General features: G+C 38.1%; 1 protein-coding gene across 7 annotated transcripts in view; it reads right to left on the minus strand.

Annotated features, from left to right (window-relative positions):
* LOC137260992 (uncharacterized) overlaps positions 1-16,134 on the minus strand; it is a 105,049-nt gene extending 88,915 nt beyond the window's left edge. For 2 of the 7 annotated variants that reach the window (XM_067798597.1, XM_067798585.1), the window contains exon 1: positions 153-286. The gene's annotated coding sequence lies outside the window, so the exon portion shown is untranslated. Of the gene's footprint in view, positions 1-148; positions 287-16,029 lie in introns of those variants that run through there. The other 5 variants (XM_067798598.1, XM_067798586.1, XM_067798584.1 and 2 more) reach the window with 4 other exon arrangements.
* Positions 16,135-16,879: the final 745 nt, after the last annotated feature.

Here is a 16,879-nt window from a genome sequence, read left to right on the forward strand (position 1 = left end):
AGCACATCTCCCACACCCGGCTATTTTCACAAACGTTGGTGAATCAGTACACTTCCATGTGCTGATGCCAGAACCTAAATGAACACAACTAAATCAACAACATGATTCTGGCTGGTATCCAGAAGCTGGTCCAGCAAAGAGTACCTACCTACCAGTGTTCTGCCTAGGTCCAACACACAGCTACTCCACAGACAGGCACAGGGAATTTGGAGAAGCAAGACTGGTCTGGGTCAAATGCAAGGCTCTAAGCGATTTGCTTTGGGGGGGATTTCATTTCAATAAGTGTGTGGAGTATCAGAGGGCTTACTTCATTTCACAACTGATAAGACAAGTTAACCCCACAAGCCACAATGAAATATGGGATTTGAGAAATCTAAACAATGCAAGGAATTTGTTTTAGTCCAAACAAAGAATACTGAGGTTATTAATGGAAGATAATAATGCAAATTGCTGGTTTTGGATAGGTGATTAAGTCTGTCTATCACTGATAGTTAGTTATTAATAACACAAAATGGATTGCTCATGTTTGAGGAAAGACTAGCCTTTCCTCCCTACCATGTTAATGAGCATGCTCCAAGCAGCTACTGAAAGGCAGGCCAATCCCATGACATAAAAGCAGCTATGTTTCGGTCTAGCCCACCCCTTTGGACGGAAGGTGATGCAGCATGCCAAAAATGGTAAGGCATCTTGAAAATACAGCATTGGTGGCAGTGACTCATAGGTTACCGTGGTGATGGGGGGAACTTCCAGTCTGGATGTCCAAGACAAAGGGGATTTCCTTTGGGAGTGGTTCAACAGATTCATTCATATGAGGACAGGGAGATGTTGCATTGTCTGTGATGCCTAATTTGCATACAACCCATCTGCCTGCCTGTTGGTATCATGTAGGGAGACTCTCCACTGCAGTGGGGGTCGTTATGAGGGATGGGTCTCAGCTGAATGGGGTGGGAGAAGCAGGAAGGGACAGGTCTAACAATTATTTTCTTCTTAGCTATTCATGTTTCTACAACTGAGGGACTAATCTGTGTCCTCCTTACTTACAAATGATTTTATAGTCTCTAAAGGTAGTCTAGGTATTAACGGGAAAGAACATTTGTTGGTATGTGTGTTTTCTTTCTGAAATCAGAGACAATGAAATAATAATCTCTGCTAAAACTGATCAAGTATAATCAGATTCATAACATTCCTTGAATTTCTAAAAATACAGACTTAATCATACTGTGAAATATATAAAAGGCTTCTCCAATGATAAACAAACAATTCTTAATTACACACTTTGTTACAAAATGAAAAGATTCCCATGACCCTGTAACTTCCCCATCATGTTGATGTAAGAGTCAGTTTTTAAATCTGGTTGTCACAGAAACAAAAATATTACTTTTCAATTTCTCTCTTCGACCAATGCAGAATTTTTAACCCCCCAAAATAGATACATACATTTTGAAATACTGTTTTCGGTTTAGATTTTCATACAATGTACTGCAAATTAAAAAATATTTTTACCATAAAATTAGAATGATATGTTTGTGTTAAAATAATGATGCTGTCAGAATTAATAACAAGCAGGTATCATGTCAGACTACTTTTTTTCATCTCTGAAGAGTACTGATGAGAACAGACAGCTACATTTCAACCGAAAAAGGAGACAAAAGTGAACCTGTGGAAAATCTAGACTTGCTTCATTTACTACTCAAACCGGTGCGGGGTGAGCTTATAGAGAAGTGATATGGTCCAGGGACTGTGAGACAGACTAGTTTCATCTGTCAATGAAGTTGTTTTTTTTCATTTTGGGCTCTATTAGTCATCAATTGCTTTGTTTGGTTCTAAGGATATTTTTAAAATTATTCACAGCAAAGACTGCTCAAACAGTATTTGAAAAACCATAATGAATGGTTGTTATGAAAATCTAATTAATGAAGAAACAGCTAAAACTACCTTTGGGTAATAAAATTCATCACATAATACTGAGTGATCAGAAAAAGGTTGGTTTACAGTTCATGAATAGTAACTGAATAACAAAATCAATATCTTTTGAAATCTTTTTAACATGTTCATATAATTATAAATCAAGATTGAGAATATATTCTTTCTTACCAACTTCCACCTGAAGTGTACATATCATATCTGCTTCAGTAGGTTGTTCAGCTGTCATTTAGTGACTAAAAACGTTAAATAAATGTACCCCAACAGAAATTCCATGCTGTCAACATAATCCAACTTCCCAAATTAGACAGATACTTTAGACATAACCTACTGTGTACCAAAGTTTCAACCACAAATCTGATGCCTAAATATATATTAATAAATGATACCACCAAGATGAAAAGAGGCCATGGAATGCTTACCAAATTCTCCCCTAGGCAAGAGACATGTATATTTGGCCAAATGTAAAACTTTCTCAACATTACTGAAACTTGAGATGCTAAAGTTCAGCTGCTAAAATAAACGTGGAACTACAATGTATATTCATAAGCTCAGCTAGCAATAGAATGTTTACTGAATTATCAGTTATATTTGAAAAAGAAGTGTTCTCATTTCAAATATATTCTGCAATGTTGTGATCATCAGCCAAATCATGGAGTTCATTGGCACACCAAGCAGACGACTCAAACTGCTCACTCTGAAGGATGAAGAAGCTATGGGATAACTATTTATACCACCCTAAAGTTGTCTCCTTACAGCATTGTGCTACAGTAGACTGCACTATATGCTCAGCCCATGGACAGATAGTAATTCTATCCTTCAAAGAGGCAAGTCTAGATAAATGGACACAACCAAAGATGCCAGACTGTTGGCAGGATATAAATACTTTTTTTTTAGAAATTACCATTTAAACTACAGTCAGGTCTCCTTAGACCAACCTCCGTTTGTCCAACAAGCTTTATGTGATGCTTATGCTGGCAACAAATTGAATAAACACAACTTTGTCTCAATTATTTAGTCCAACATCCTCGTTAATCCTACAATTTGATGTGCAACGGATGATGTCGGATTAACAAGACTTCACTGTACTTATTATTAGCTCAGGGACTTGTGCAAGTCTAGGCTAGGAAGAACGGGAGAGTTTACCCATAAGAACATTCATCCCTCTCTCCAGGTGCAAAAGTACCTGCATAACCCCACTTCTCAGACTACATCATATATCATCACTGACTTACCACTATGTTACCTCTTGAGATATGGATGTCAAAATGTTTTATTGACCTAAAGCTTATCTGCAAGAGCAAGTCTGTTTGCGCAATGGTTTATGTTGTTTTATGGTATTGTCATAGCAATAAAAACATGTTGATAGAAAGGAGAAATACAGAATACTTTCTGAGTGATGAAATACCATATCATAAATGCAAATCTGGTAATATATATTCCGAAAACAAAAAAATCTAATTCTAAGATTTCTATTCTTCATATTATTTAAATAAAGTGAATTGCAAAATGATTGTATAAGGGAGAAATGATTGGAAAATAAGAAAGAATACACGTTATGGCTTTCCACTTATCTTCTCATTTGGTGTGATACTAGATTACTGGTGGTCTGTTAACTTGCACTTGATACTATCACTGGCGCCTTAATTGTGTAGGAGATAATTGTCTTCACCGCCAGTCTTGCACCTCGGTCTGGAGGTCGCAGTGACATACTAAGGTTGGACCTGCAGGATTTATTTAAGGTCTGGATCCCACAATGTGACACTGAATAATGACATGGATGGGACAATCTTGGCAACTAGCCAAAACATGTAGGAAGTCGGTGTTTTGAAAACTTTGGAGTATTTCATTGTCATGCTATCTTTGAAATTATGAATAATCAAGAATTACTGAGAGTTGCAAGAACAGAATTGATAAAAGTTGTGCAGTTGAAAGAGAGAAACCAGATATCCTTTGTTTGTGTTATGGGAAGAAGAGACAAGACATCAGACAAACAGTCAGGGGTGCAGGACTCCAGTGTTTCTCAGTCACAGACAGATGCATTTGCATGTTTGAAAATGTACAAGATACAATTATGTAGACCGAGAATGAAAATGAATCTGAACTCATCACTGATATTTTTGCACCAACACTGGTTTGATATTCTCACTTGTACAATGAAACCAACCTTTCTTGTACAGCCATTCCATCTGCTGCACAACTAAGGTGAGTGAGCTTGAAACCAGAAATGGGCTTCACACAGTGTACCCATGTGGTGACTCAATCCCAGGTCTTTGGCGTGACAAACGCTGTAACCACTAGGCTACCCCACCATTCTGCTGTAAAACTAGAATAAGTCCATACCCATGAAGGTCAACATTCAGTCAAGGGGATACTTTCAAATATGTTAATTCAGATTCTTGCATTAAATCAGTGATACTGTCCAGATTGTCAGCGGTTCTCTATGTACAACAGGACATTAAGATGCATATTAGAGCTGTTTAATAACTCTACATATAACATATATAGGCCAAATATTACCAGCAATGTGATTAATTCACTCTGGATAAAACCTATCTCTTGTGTCCTTACATGAGCATTTAATATGATTTTAGAAGAAATGAAAACAGTTACAAATGTGAAGCAAATATGCTAGCCATACTGTCTGCCAACACAAAAACTGAAACAGCAGTGCCAGACATAAGGGAGATAACTCTGTTAAGCCCTATCTCAATACACATGGGGCTATGTTATCCAGCTAATCAATACTTGTGATCACAAACTGAGAGAGTTGCAAACAGTCTATATCTTCCAACCTTTGTCTCAACTGCTGGCCACAGATTGTTACCCTGTGCTATCTGGCCACATATTGTTACCCTGTCCTCACTGGCCACAGATTGTTAACCTGTCCTAACTGGTCACAGATTGTTACCCTTTCCTTACTGCTGTCCACATATAACAATGTTACCCTGTCCTAACTAGGCACTGATTGTTAACCTATCCTAATAGGTCACAAACTGGTCACAGTATGTTACCCTGTCCTAAATGGTCACAGACTGTTACCCTGTCTTCACTGGTCACAGATTGTTACCCTGTCTTCACTGGTCACAGATTGTTACCCTGTCTTCACTGGTCACAGACTGTTACCCTGTCTTCACTGGTCACAGATTGTTACCTTGTCTTCACTGGTCACAGATTGTTACCTTGTCTTCACTGGCCACAGATTGTTACCTTATGATTGTAAGTCATAACTGAAAATTCGCTCTGTCCTGTTTATGCCCAAGTCAGCAATATTTCAGCAGTATGATGGAAGCTGGGAAATAATCCAGTCCAGACAATCCAGTGACTATCATCACCAAACATTGATCTACATAGGCATGTCCTGATAACATACATTAACCAAGACAGAAAGTCTGACACCCTGATCCTCTTGTATCACTAATGACAAGCATGGCTGATGACCTGTGCTAACCCCAATTTTCACCAGGTATTTTCAGTTCTCTTGTCTCTCTCTCATGTTTTCTTTTTCATCATTAGTGTCAGTTTGTTGGCATTGTAATATTTATCAGCAATTTATCAAGGATACAATGCATAGTGCTCATGTCGGGTTTCAGATAAGGGCAGTATCGGAATATGTACGGATAAAAAATATGCATGATACGTTAGGAAAAAAAGCAGAAAACATAGCAGATATGCACCACAGCAATGGTCTTAGAATCATTTACAGATGTATTTATGTGAAAAAGTATTGCTTTTTTGTTTATTGACCTGTTTACACAAGAGTAGCAATGTTGTGATGCGTATATGAAATGAAACACAAGATTACTTACAAGCCAGTATATTCCATTCAGTACTCTAACTTTTCCTGGTACTTTTATATTGAAAAAAATAGGCTTACATACTCCTCATGCTGAATAATTATCTGGGGCCCTGTCATGGCGGGCAAATGGGAGAATATCAGGATATGTTCAGAACTGAATCAGGGTCTTTTACTGTTCTCTTATTTGGAAATTTTGAGATTTGGAAAACTGTCTATAATTCAAAATTAGAATGCTTTATGTCACTACTGACTTGCCGCCAAGTATGAGGTTCTTAACAGGTCTAAAGTAGGTACTGTGTATAGAAAATCTTGTCTGGAGGTTTAACCTGCCTCAGAAAAATCTACTTCAGATGAGAACTATCTCAGTTCTCACCGGTGGTGTGATCTGTCACTGAAATGACCACTGGCATGAGTGAGTACTGTTTGATGCTCCATGGAGCAACATTGTATCTGTACCACAGTAACTACCTAATTCTATTGGTTAAATATACTGCCATTACATATATACTGTGGAGCCTTGCTAAACCAAATATACTGTGGAGCCTTGTTAAACCAGAAATACTGTGTAACCTTGTTAAGCCAGAAATGCTGTGTAACCTTGTTAAACCAAAAATCCCATAAATCCTTGTTAAAACAGAACTACTGTCAAACCTTGATAAACCAGAAATACTGTCAAAGTTTGTTAAACCAAACATCCTGTGGAACCTCATTAAACCCAAAATACTGTGGAACCTCATTAAACCCAAAATACTGTGGAACCTTCTTAAACCAAAATACTTTGGAACCTTGTTAAACCAAAAATACTGTGTAACCTTGTTAAACCCAAAATCCCATAAAACCCTGTTAAACCAAACATCCTGTGGAACCTCATTAAACCCAAAATACTGTGGAACTTTGTTAAACCAGAAACATTGTGGAACCTTGTTAAACCAAAATACTGTAGAAGCTTGTTAAACCAAAAATACTGTGGAGCCTTGTTATTACTGTTAAACCAGAAATACTGTAGAACCTTGTTTAACCAGAAATATTTGGGAACCTTGGTAAGCAAGAAATACTGTAGAACCTTGTTAAAGTAGAAATACTGTAGTACCTTGTTAAAGTAGAAATACTGTAGAACCTTGTTAAAGTAGAAATACTGTAGAACCTTGCTAAAGCAGACATGTCTTGCAAATGGGAGTTTGCTGACACGTTACAATCTCACAGGTCAAAGGCTGACCATTGGTACCCACCTTTGACCACTGTAGAACCTTGTTAATTCAGAAATATTGTAAAACCTTGTTAAGCAGAAATACTGTAGAGCCTTGTTAAAGCAGAAATACTGTAGAACCTTGTTTAACCAGAAATATTTTGGAACCTTGGTAAGCCAGAAATACTGTAGAACCTTGTTAAAGTAGAAATACTGTAGAACCTTGTTAAAGTAGAAATACTGCAGAACCTTGTTAAAGTAGAAATACTGTAGAACCTTGTTAAAGTAGAAATACTGTAGAACCTTGCTAAAGCAGACATGTCTTGCAAATGGGAGTTTGCTGACACGTTACTATCTCACAGGTCAAAGGCTGACCATTGCTAGCCACCTTTGACCAGTCACAGCTGTACATTACACCATTTGATACATGAGCTTCCCCCTCCAAGAAAAACAAAAACTATGTAGTTTCAGTGTGTAAAGATTACAAAAATTTGCAGAAAGTTTAAGGTATGAGGTTTACATATATTACTACACAATTAGTTGAGTAAACACATGTCTGTAGACACATTCCTTACGTCTCTGGCAACACTTTAGTTGCAACAATGGATAGCTGTTTCCTTCTCTTTCCTTAGAACTTTCTTTCATGACTAAGACGTGTGTGTAACTTCCTATATGTTACCTACCTATTCCCTAAAGCAGCTATGTTAAAGGTTCATGTGTAATGGGCTTAAGTTGGACCAGACCTGGAACAAGGGAAGTACATAGTTCTGGCTCTGGCTGTATGTGAGCTGAGAATTAAAAGTTTCCCCTTTCTCATTAACACCTCACCTCATTTAAAGCAGGAAAATACACTGACAGAGCCTACAAAGTCTGCCTCACAGACCCTGAACCACATTATTAGTCATGAAAATACACTGACAGAGCCTACAAAGTCTGCCTCACAGACCCTGAACCACATTATTAGTCATGAAAATACACTGACAGAGCCTACAAAGTCTGCCTCACAGACCCTGAACCACATTATTAGTCATGAAAATACACTGACAGAGCCTACAAAGTCTGCCTCACAGACCCTGAACCCTTTTCCCTTCTCCCTACCCCTGCCAGGCCCAAAATGAATCAAGTTAAGATTTCCTAATCTCCCAACTTAATGGGGCTCCTTTTCAATTTAAATGGGTTTATTTGTTACTATCAATATCATATGTAATCCGGGGTGAGACATTAGTCTGGAGCCAGCGCTGAAGGTCTTTGGTTAAATCAAACCATGGGACAGCTTGAAAACCTCTTAATTCACTCAGATTATTTCAGCACGGACCACTCACACAGGTTAAATATGATAATTGGTTTCCTACAGATTTTGATTCTGGGTATTGAATTAAACTTGTACATGCTGAAAGCAGATGCTGTAAAGTCTACCTGATAAATGCATCCTTGTATGGTATTACAGGGAATAAGCCATCTGAAGATGGAGTTGACATCTTTCCAAACATTCATCTTTCAAACCATAACATAACAAATTAAAAACTAAAATTCTTTCTTAATATTGTTGTGCTAATAAGAGGCTTCAGGTGACAGATTTTTATTTATTACCCTTTTTGCAGGAGGCTGATGTGTTTCTTTTCTCTGTCCAAGATTCAACAAAAGAACACCTGATGTCTTTATAATACCCTGTGAAGATCTGGTTTAGAATAAATCTTAGAAACCCATGCTTGTCGTATGAGGCAACAAACAGGTCAGACTCACTGACTTGACTGACACGTCATCATATCCCAATTGTGAAGATTGATGCTCATGTTGTTGATAACTGGATTGTCTGGTCCTGACTCAATCATTTACAGACTGACCAATAGAGCTGAAATACTGCTGAGTACAGCACAAACTAAACTCACTCAGTTACTCCTTCCGGTCCTCTTCCTGTGTACTTTGTAAAACTGTAAGTCATAACAACTATCAGTAATTGTATTTGTTCATAAATTACAGGTGACTTTTACCTTTAAGTTTATTCAGCTCAAGAACTACTCTTACTTTTCACACACCATCTTTGTGACATTTTATTATTATTTTATTTATTTGGACTTTCCTTGGTGGATGCAGTCTGTTGACAGCAGCTGAATGGTCCTGGCTGTTTACCAACTTGTCCTCACCATGAACACATCAACAAGTCTTCCTCAAAACTGCTGGAAAAGCATCAGTAATTATCTACGAATTCTATTCATAGACAACATGTAATTATAGACCAATTAGTTAAACTTCCTGTAAAACTATAATTATTTCCGCCATTGGCTAACAATAGTGAAATATACACCTCCTGTCAATTACATAGTCATTAGCACATACTTGGATTGTGCTGCTGACGATTCCTCTCACAACTTGAATTCCATGTCACACAACAATACATCTGTTTCATGTGAAGTATGGATAGACCTGATAATTAGACAGTCGACATTATCTCCTAGCTTGCCAGGATCCAGTGACTTTTGATTCAGATCCTCCTCATTTAGACATGACACTGAGTGACTTTTGGTTCAGATCCTCCTCATTGAGACATGATATCGAGTGACTGGTTCAAATCATCCTCCTCGAGACATGACATCAAGTGACTTTTGTTCAAATCCCCCTCCTTAAGACATGGGTTTGAGTGACTTTTGGTTCAAAACCTCCTCATGGCCATATTTGGTTTGTCAGAACCATGTCAACCGTAAGTGGAAAATGTCAAGGGAAGTTCCATGAACACTCTACAGAGGGATGGGCCAACCTGACAGATTTACCTAAATGCCAAGCGTGTATCAGTACGAAATGATTACATCGCTGATCTACATTTGATATTGTAGCATGTTTTCCAGCTGATAAGATATAATACTCATTAATTCTAAGTGATGAAGAGCCATGTTGCGTTTCCTCTGCAGTCTCACATCGGAATGTTCCCAGACTGAGGTGCACCAAGCTACCACCTCCCGTTCACAGCACACATGATGTCATTTACTTAATCAGTTAAATCACGTCTCCCAGGGTGGTCGCAGGATTGGAAGAGGCACCACAGAGGGAGAAGGGTTGTTGACTGGGAGTGGATGTCTATCTCATGTCACAGAGGGGGAAGGGTTGTTGACTGGGGGTGGATGTCTATCTCATGTTGACTGGGGCTGGATGTCCATCTCACGTCACAGAGGGAAGGATTGTTGACTTGGGGTGGATGTCATCTCTTGTCACAGAGAGGGGATGGTTGTTGACAGGGGTGGTGGTGTGGATGTCTATATCATGTCGACAGCGAAAGGTTGTTGACTGTGAAGGGGGTGGGGGGAAGGGGCAGTTGGCACCGGTCCCCTTTTGTGGACACATAGTTGACTTTGGGGTCAGAGAATCCCAAGCTTTGTGAAATATAAAATAGTAACAACAATACTGAACTCAACTCCAGGCAGTTCTTTTAAGTTTATGATAAAAAGGGCAAATTTCAAACTTTGCTGCCAGGCATCTCAACAAACACCATTATGGGATCTGCACAATTCATACCCTTAAAGTCTCAAAGCAAACATTTGATGTTCCAGGCACAGAAACACCAGATGCACAGTGGACAAGAGGACATGACTGATCTGACTCTGGATGAGAACATGCCACCACCATGGACTACAATTACATACAGACCTCACGTATTTGAGGCAAGATCCCATTTTCACATGCAAAAAGGTACATGTAAGAACTTGTGAGTATCCAACATGTCTGACATTCTAACAAGAACAAAAATAAGCAACTCTAAATTTGCTGGAGTGATCATGTACATGAAGTAAATTATGATGTGAGCAAATCTTTTACAAGCTCCGTTTTCTACATTAACCATTGCTTGTGTCAACATTGTGAAGTAACAGGCATTATTGCATGACGTTCAAATATTAAACCTAAACAGACTTCCTTAAAGTTCAAGTATATTAAGTTAGTCAAACCACAATTAACTCTTCTCAACTGAAAATATCATAAGGATTTTTTTGTCTGCTTACACATAAAAAGGAGTCCAAAAGCTTTTTTTTTTTTCAGAAAATGAAAAACTCTTTATATGCTAAAATATTATACAACTGCTTGAATCTTTTTCAGATATTTTTGTCAGTAACAGAGACCTATCATCTTGAACTCTTCTAAACTTAGGGGTCATCCTATATTTGTCTTGTATCCTGCTTCATACATGGATGCTAATACTGTTGATCACTGGTTTGTCTGATCCAGACTTGAATATTTACAGGCCATCACCGTATGGCTGGAATACAGCTGAGCGCAGAGTTTAATACAAACAAATGTATTTGGACATTTAAATGAACTACTAAGTGTTAGAATGAGGTCTTGCAACTATGTTAAGCCAAAACAAGTGTGTCAATTTCACAAGCACTTTGGTTATAAGGTAGAGGGAATGAGTGAGTGAGTTTAGTTTTAGGCCGCACTCAGCAGTATTCCAGCTATATGGCAGTTATCTGTAAATAATCGAGTCTGCACCAGACAATCCAGTGACCAACAACATGAGCATCAATCTGCACAACTGGGAACCAATGACATGTGTCAACCAAGTCAGCGAGCCTGACCACCCGATCCCGTTAGTCTTATAGGGTAGGTACTATACAGTACAAGAATTAGTTACTCAGTACATACGGGTAGTTACATGGACGCAATCCTGCTTCCCCAACGCAATTATTGCACACATCTCCATGCCGAGATATATTGGTTGTAATATCAATACATGGATGGGCAAAAAGACTTAAATACTAAATACAGTCAATAATATTTAGTACATTATGGTAACATCACCCTACTGAATTTGGCCATTTCATCTAAACAAGGTAAGCTTTAGGTTTTGTTTCATTTGAAAGTGAATAAAGTTCTCAAGGTAAGAAATGTGTTTGTTTTGCTTCTCAAATTATCAATGTAGATGGACATCAGGTTCTTGATGAAACTAACACTAAGGAATGGCTACAGTTCATTTTGGATATTACAAATTCTTTTACCACTATGATCAAACTATCAGTAAAAAATATAAAATGTCTTATCGCTAGCAAATTAAATACACCTGGTTTCACTACATCCTGAATTGACTGTATGTTTTCACATATGTAAGACCTACTTTGTAGGACTGTATTGTAGGTGGATTTCCTCTGTGATGGCAGATTTAGAAATCTATTATTAGAGGATGACATCATTCCCATTGTGACATCATCAGGCCAAAGTTGAAACATGGGAAATATTCCATGAAATTGACTTGAGTACAGGAAAATTGACAAATGTAACTGCCATGTATAATGCATATGTATACAGTAAGCACACATGTCATTGACTGCCACAGCTAGTCAATTCTGACAGTGGTGACAGAATTACACACATTAGAACCTTACCTGATAGAATATCTATGAGTTTTTGTGCAGCCCTTGATTTCCACTGCCTGTATTTGAGGTTCTAATCACCAATCAATGCCCCTTTCATGTTAATGGTCAGAGTTTGAATTAACAGAAAAAATAACACAAACAGTTTCTGCTTTTTGGGGTGTCCCTCGTTCAAAAAAACTGTTTGGCACGACTGAACTAAGAGCAGTGAGGGACATCCAAGTTGATGATGTGTTGTGCTTTTTTTGGCACAGCGATGAGACCAGTGTCTGTCTAAACAGGCAAATATTTATCTATACAGACAGACAGGGGTTAACAAAAAGCTGACAGTTGAATTTAAAGTCTGAAAGACTTAACTGACAAATTTACAGACCTTCAACCCACATCACTGAGAGAATTTTACAACCTTATTGATTAAATGAAAAAGAAAAATGTCTGGTATTTAGACTAAAGTAATGATGAGCTTTGGACAAGTTTAAAATTCAAATGAGTATTTCATCATAAAATCTATCAATATACTTTTTGGTCACAGAATCCTTGAAAATTAAAAAATTGAATTAGTTAATTATGATGACGTAAACAATACTGAGCACCGGGCCATATCATGTACGTGGTGTAGGATTCTCTCACCTTGTTCCAAGACTGTACTGCATGCTGAGAATTATATCCCTTGAAGAGGCAAGTTTAAATTGGCAGACAGTACAGTCTATTGTACATCAGTTTTTAGAAAGTATCATTTAAACTATTAATAATTGTTACCTTCAAGATCTGTGTAAGTGTAGATTTTACCAGCTCCTGTGTGTATAAGCCACATTGTTGCACCAGCAATGTTTCGACAGGTGTCATTAAGCATGACAGATGGTATGTATTTAACGGATTGATCTGTGTCAGAACCCCTGTGTTGTACATTGATGTAGGTACTGCAATCTGGCCTTTATCTACTGCTTCTATATATGACACATATGTGATGATTCAAAATTGAAGATGTGTAAGCATTATGTAACAATATTAAATATTTTACATTCAAAAGTTATCAACTAGAAACATGGTCCATGTTTTCGTTTGGGATTCCTAGAATACACTTGTCAATATTAGTCCAGAATTTAAGTTACATAAAATAATCCTATTTCCATTTAACAAATGATAAGCAGTAGAACAAAAGCATGTAGGATACTACATATTTCCTGAGCACAAATGGTAATCCTGAGCTACAAACATCACACTAAAAATATGATAAAATAATGCCTGTAATAATTTTAGAGTAAATATAATATTTAAATCAGTCTGAAATTGATTAAACAATTACATTAGATACATGATGACTCATTCAGATTGTTAACAAAGTGTCAGTAAACAGAACAGAAATTGCCATCATGAAGCCATTCAAGGAGCCATTATTCCCATCTACACACATGTATTTTATGCCAACACCACATGTGAAAATATTGGTCATAATTGGTCATAACATATTATCCATATCTGTATCCCAATATTGATCAGGCCTTGCAACACCATAACACAATACAAGCTAACACCAGCTTCCCCTAACGAGAAGCTGCTTGACTTGTAACTGTTCATCTGAGAAGCAGGGCCCACACAGGATATTGTGCATTAAACCTAGGTGTGTGTTTTTTCGTTTCCTCTGCTTGCTGGAAATGAGTTGTGTTGGCCTGTGACCTATTCATGTTGCAGAGTGTCTGATTAAAGATGCATTGGATATGGGTGCAATATTGTCCTGACAAAATATCATATAGGGCTATATGGCTTGTCACATGGAATGGAAGAACACCACATCAGTTAACATCATGCATTTTCAGTTGTGTGAATGTGAGAGTCATTTTCATCACAAGATTCTAGATCAGAATTTGAACCAATCAGCCAATGTTTGTCACACAGTGAGTGAGTGAGTGAGTTTACTTACAATACAACGTATGGTTTTACACCACTTTCAGCAATATTCATGACAGTTGACACCAGATACAGCCTTCACACATTGTAACTATGTGGGGAATAAAACCTAGACTTGCGCATGCAGCATGACAAGTGAACCCTTTAACTAGTAGGCTATCCTACAACCCACTTTATGTCAGGTTCTATTACCTGACTGTCAGTGTGTATGTTGTCAGACACTGCAATAATATCAATCACTGGATCATGTGGTACATTGTTACAGGTCACGCTGAATATGGTGAGTGCAGCATTAAGCAACAAACAGTCTTATGAATGATTATGTCTGACTGGGTGTGTGACACACTGACATGATTAGTCAATCCGGTTGGCACGCACATCCTTGATGCGGGAACGAGAGACAGTGCTGTCATCCCACTGTCTCCTACATCTGATCATCAATCGTGGCAATGTAGGCTACAAGGCTGACGACCATCATACACATCACTGTGTCCAGATACCACAGGAAATCAATTACAGATTGACAGCTAACGATATCGTTCACGTAACTTGCAGTCACACCCAAATTCCTTCACTGCAGTGTCTAGACCTGTCTGTCACATGGACTGATGGTTAGGGAGAGTGTCAGGACCTAGCCTCACATCACATGGGATATACCACAGTCATGACTGTCACCATAATTAATGCTTCCATTATGATTTGTACAAACCCTTCCCAGCATGAACCATGTACATAGTTGGGTCAAGTACTCTTAAGTAGGAGATGTTGTTAGAATGTGCAAATGAATGTCTACGCAATTGTTACAAATCTCATGCCTTCCCTTGAGTGGTAGAAGGCTGGAGGCAGAAGCCTAGTGTCATTGTAATGCTTGTGAAGCATAACCTGTCAACATAATGCAGGCTGCCATTGTCCACTGGGGAAATAAAAGAAGTCAAATCATGGTATGAGCTATAAGCATAACTGATTGTCCTCTCTCCTTGTGCATGAGCATACGATTGCTTTGCGGTTTTGATAATTGGACAAAAATACTAAAGAAGGCTTATTTACACTCATATTTTATCTTAATGATGAAATAATTCAAACAAACTCTTTAAAGTAAACATTCTCTATGTAATGCCAGTGTCATCCAAAGCTGTTCCTTATATACCATTACATCATCCAGAATGCCAGAAATTAGACATGGAAATAACTGCATTTTGTTGGTATGTAACCATACAATCCTATACGACTGTTGTCTGAATTTCAAGGAGTCTTTTGACAACTGGTTGAAGCACCTGTACAATGTGCCAGTTTAAATACCACAAGCAGGCGCTGCAAGATCGATGTAGTAAAAAAATATTGCTCTCTGATGTAGCGATGTCACATTTAGAGTGAAAAGCAGACCTGCTTGCAATCACCTTGTACTGACTACTGCAAATTGCACACGGCATGTGAAGGTACACATCAAAGCCGGTAGCCCGTTTCTGTGTGGATTAGGCTTCAGACGCCCACTTGAAACAACAGTCTTTGTTCAGTGTTCGCTGCAGTTTACTCGTTTGACATCAGGCGATATTTCGTTTTGACATCTGAAGTTGGCATGCATGGATCTTAACAACCTAATTCAACACAGAGGGCAATTCTAAATGTAACTGTGTTCACATGAAAGTGAGCATTTATTGCAGATACGAAATCACGAAACTGAAGATTTGATGATTTGAGGCTTGTGGATGTATATTGCGGCGATCATAATTATCCACAGTGGCGCAGACCGTCTCCTGAAAAGGGCGTCTGGCATAATGATTCCTTCATAAATGTCGACACGGCTTCATAAGATGAACATTCAACATTAACTGGACCTAATACACAATAATTAGACCTACCTGATTAAATCGCGCCGCCAACAAGCGAGTTTATTTCCGGGTTCAATGAAGATTGCCGCTACTCTTGAAAATACATGTGAGCAAAGCTCCGCCCCTATGGAAATTACGTTCGCCTCCCCATATATGGCAGTAAACCAATTCACATCGTATACATGAATAAAACGTGAATGATACGCCCTTTCGAAGACTGTAGCACAAGTGTTTGATAATATGATTATTCTGCACACTACAATTAACAAATACGTGTGTTACAGCAATGCTACTGAATGGAAAACCGTCATTATCTTTCTTCGGGAGGTGAACGTAATAGCCATGGGCATGCCTTTTGGGCACAAGTTAGCATAATTCAAAAAGTATATTGATTGATTGCTGGTCGTCTCTTACTGCAGTGCGTATCGGCATACATAAGATTGTTACAAATTATGGAAAAGTTATGTGAGCGTAGTAAAGAAACGCTTAAATAATTTCGTAATGCATCTCCAGTACAGCCGCACCGCAAAGTCCAAATTGCGAGTTGTGCTCTCGTCACTGGAACTTGTTAAGACGAATTACATTGAACCACATAATATAAAACGTCTATTTTAACCCTAGGATTGACGGATTTCGTGGAGTGTTATTTTCATATCATTGGTTTGAAATATCATAACTTGTTAAAATTTTAATGATTTTTTAGATTGTTTTGGATTTCTTCTTTTTCAGTAACCAAAGCTAATGTTCCTAGCTAACATCACGTAACTGGGCCAGTACTGGCGTCATTGTTGCCTATGCCGCTGATACTGGAATGATGCACGACACTGTAGAGCCAGAATTGGACCTATAATAATTGTTTTCCTTCAGTGACCCGTTACAG

The sequence above is a fragment of the Haliotis asinina genome, chromosome 14 (assembly GCF_037392515.1).
Source record: "Haliotis asinina isolate JCU_RB_2024 chromosome 14, JCU_Hal_asi_v2, whole genome shotgun sequence".
Taxonomy (NCBI): domain Eukaryota; kingdom Metazoa; phylum Mollusca; class Gastropoda; order Lepetellida; family Haliotidae; genus Haliotis; species Haliotis asinina.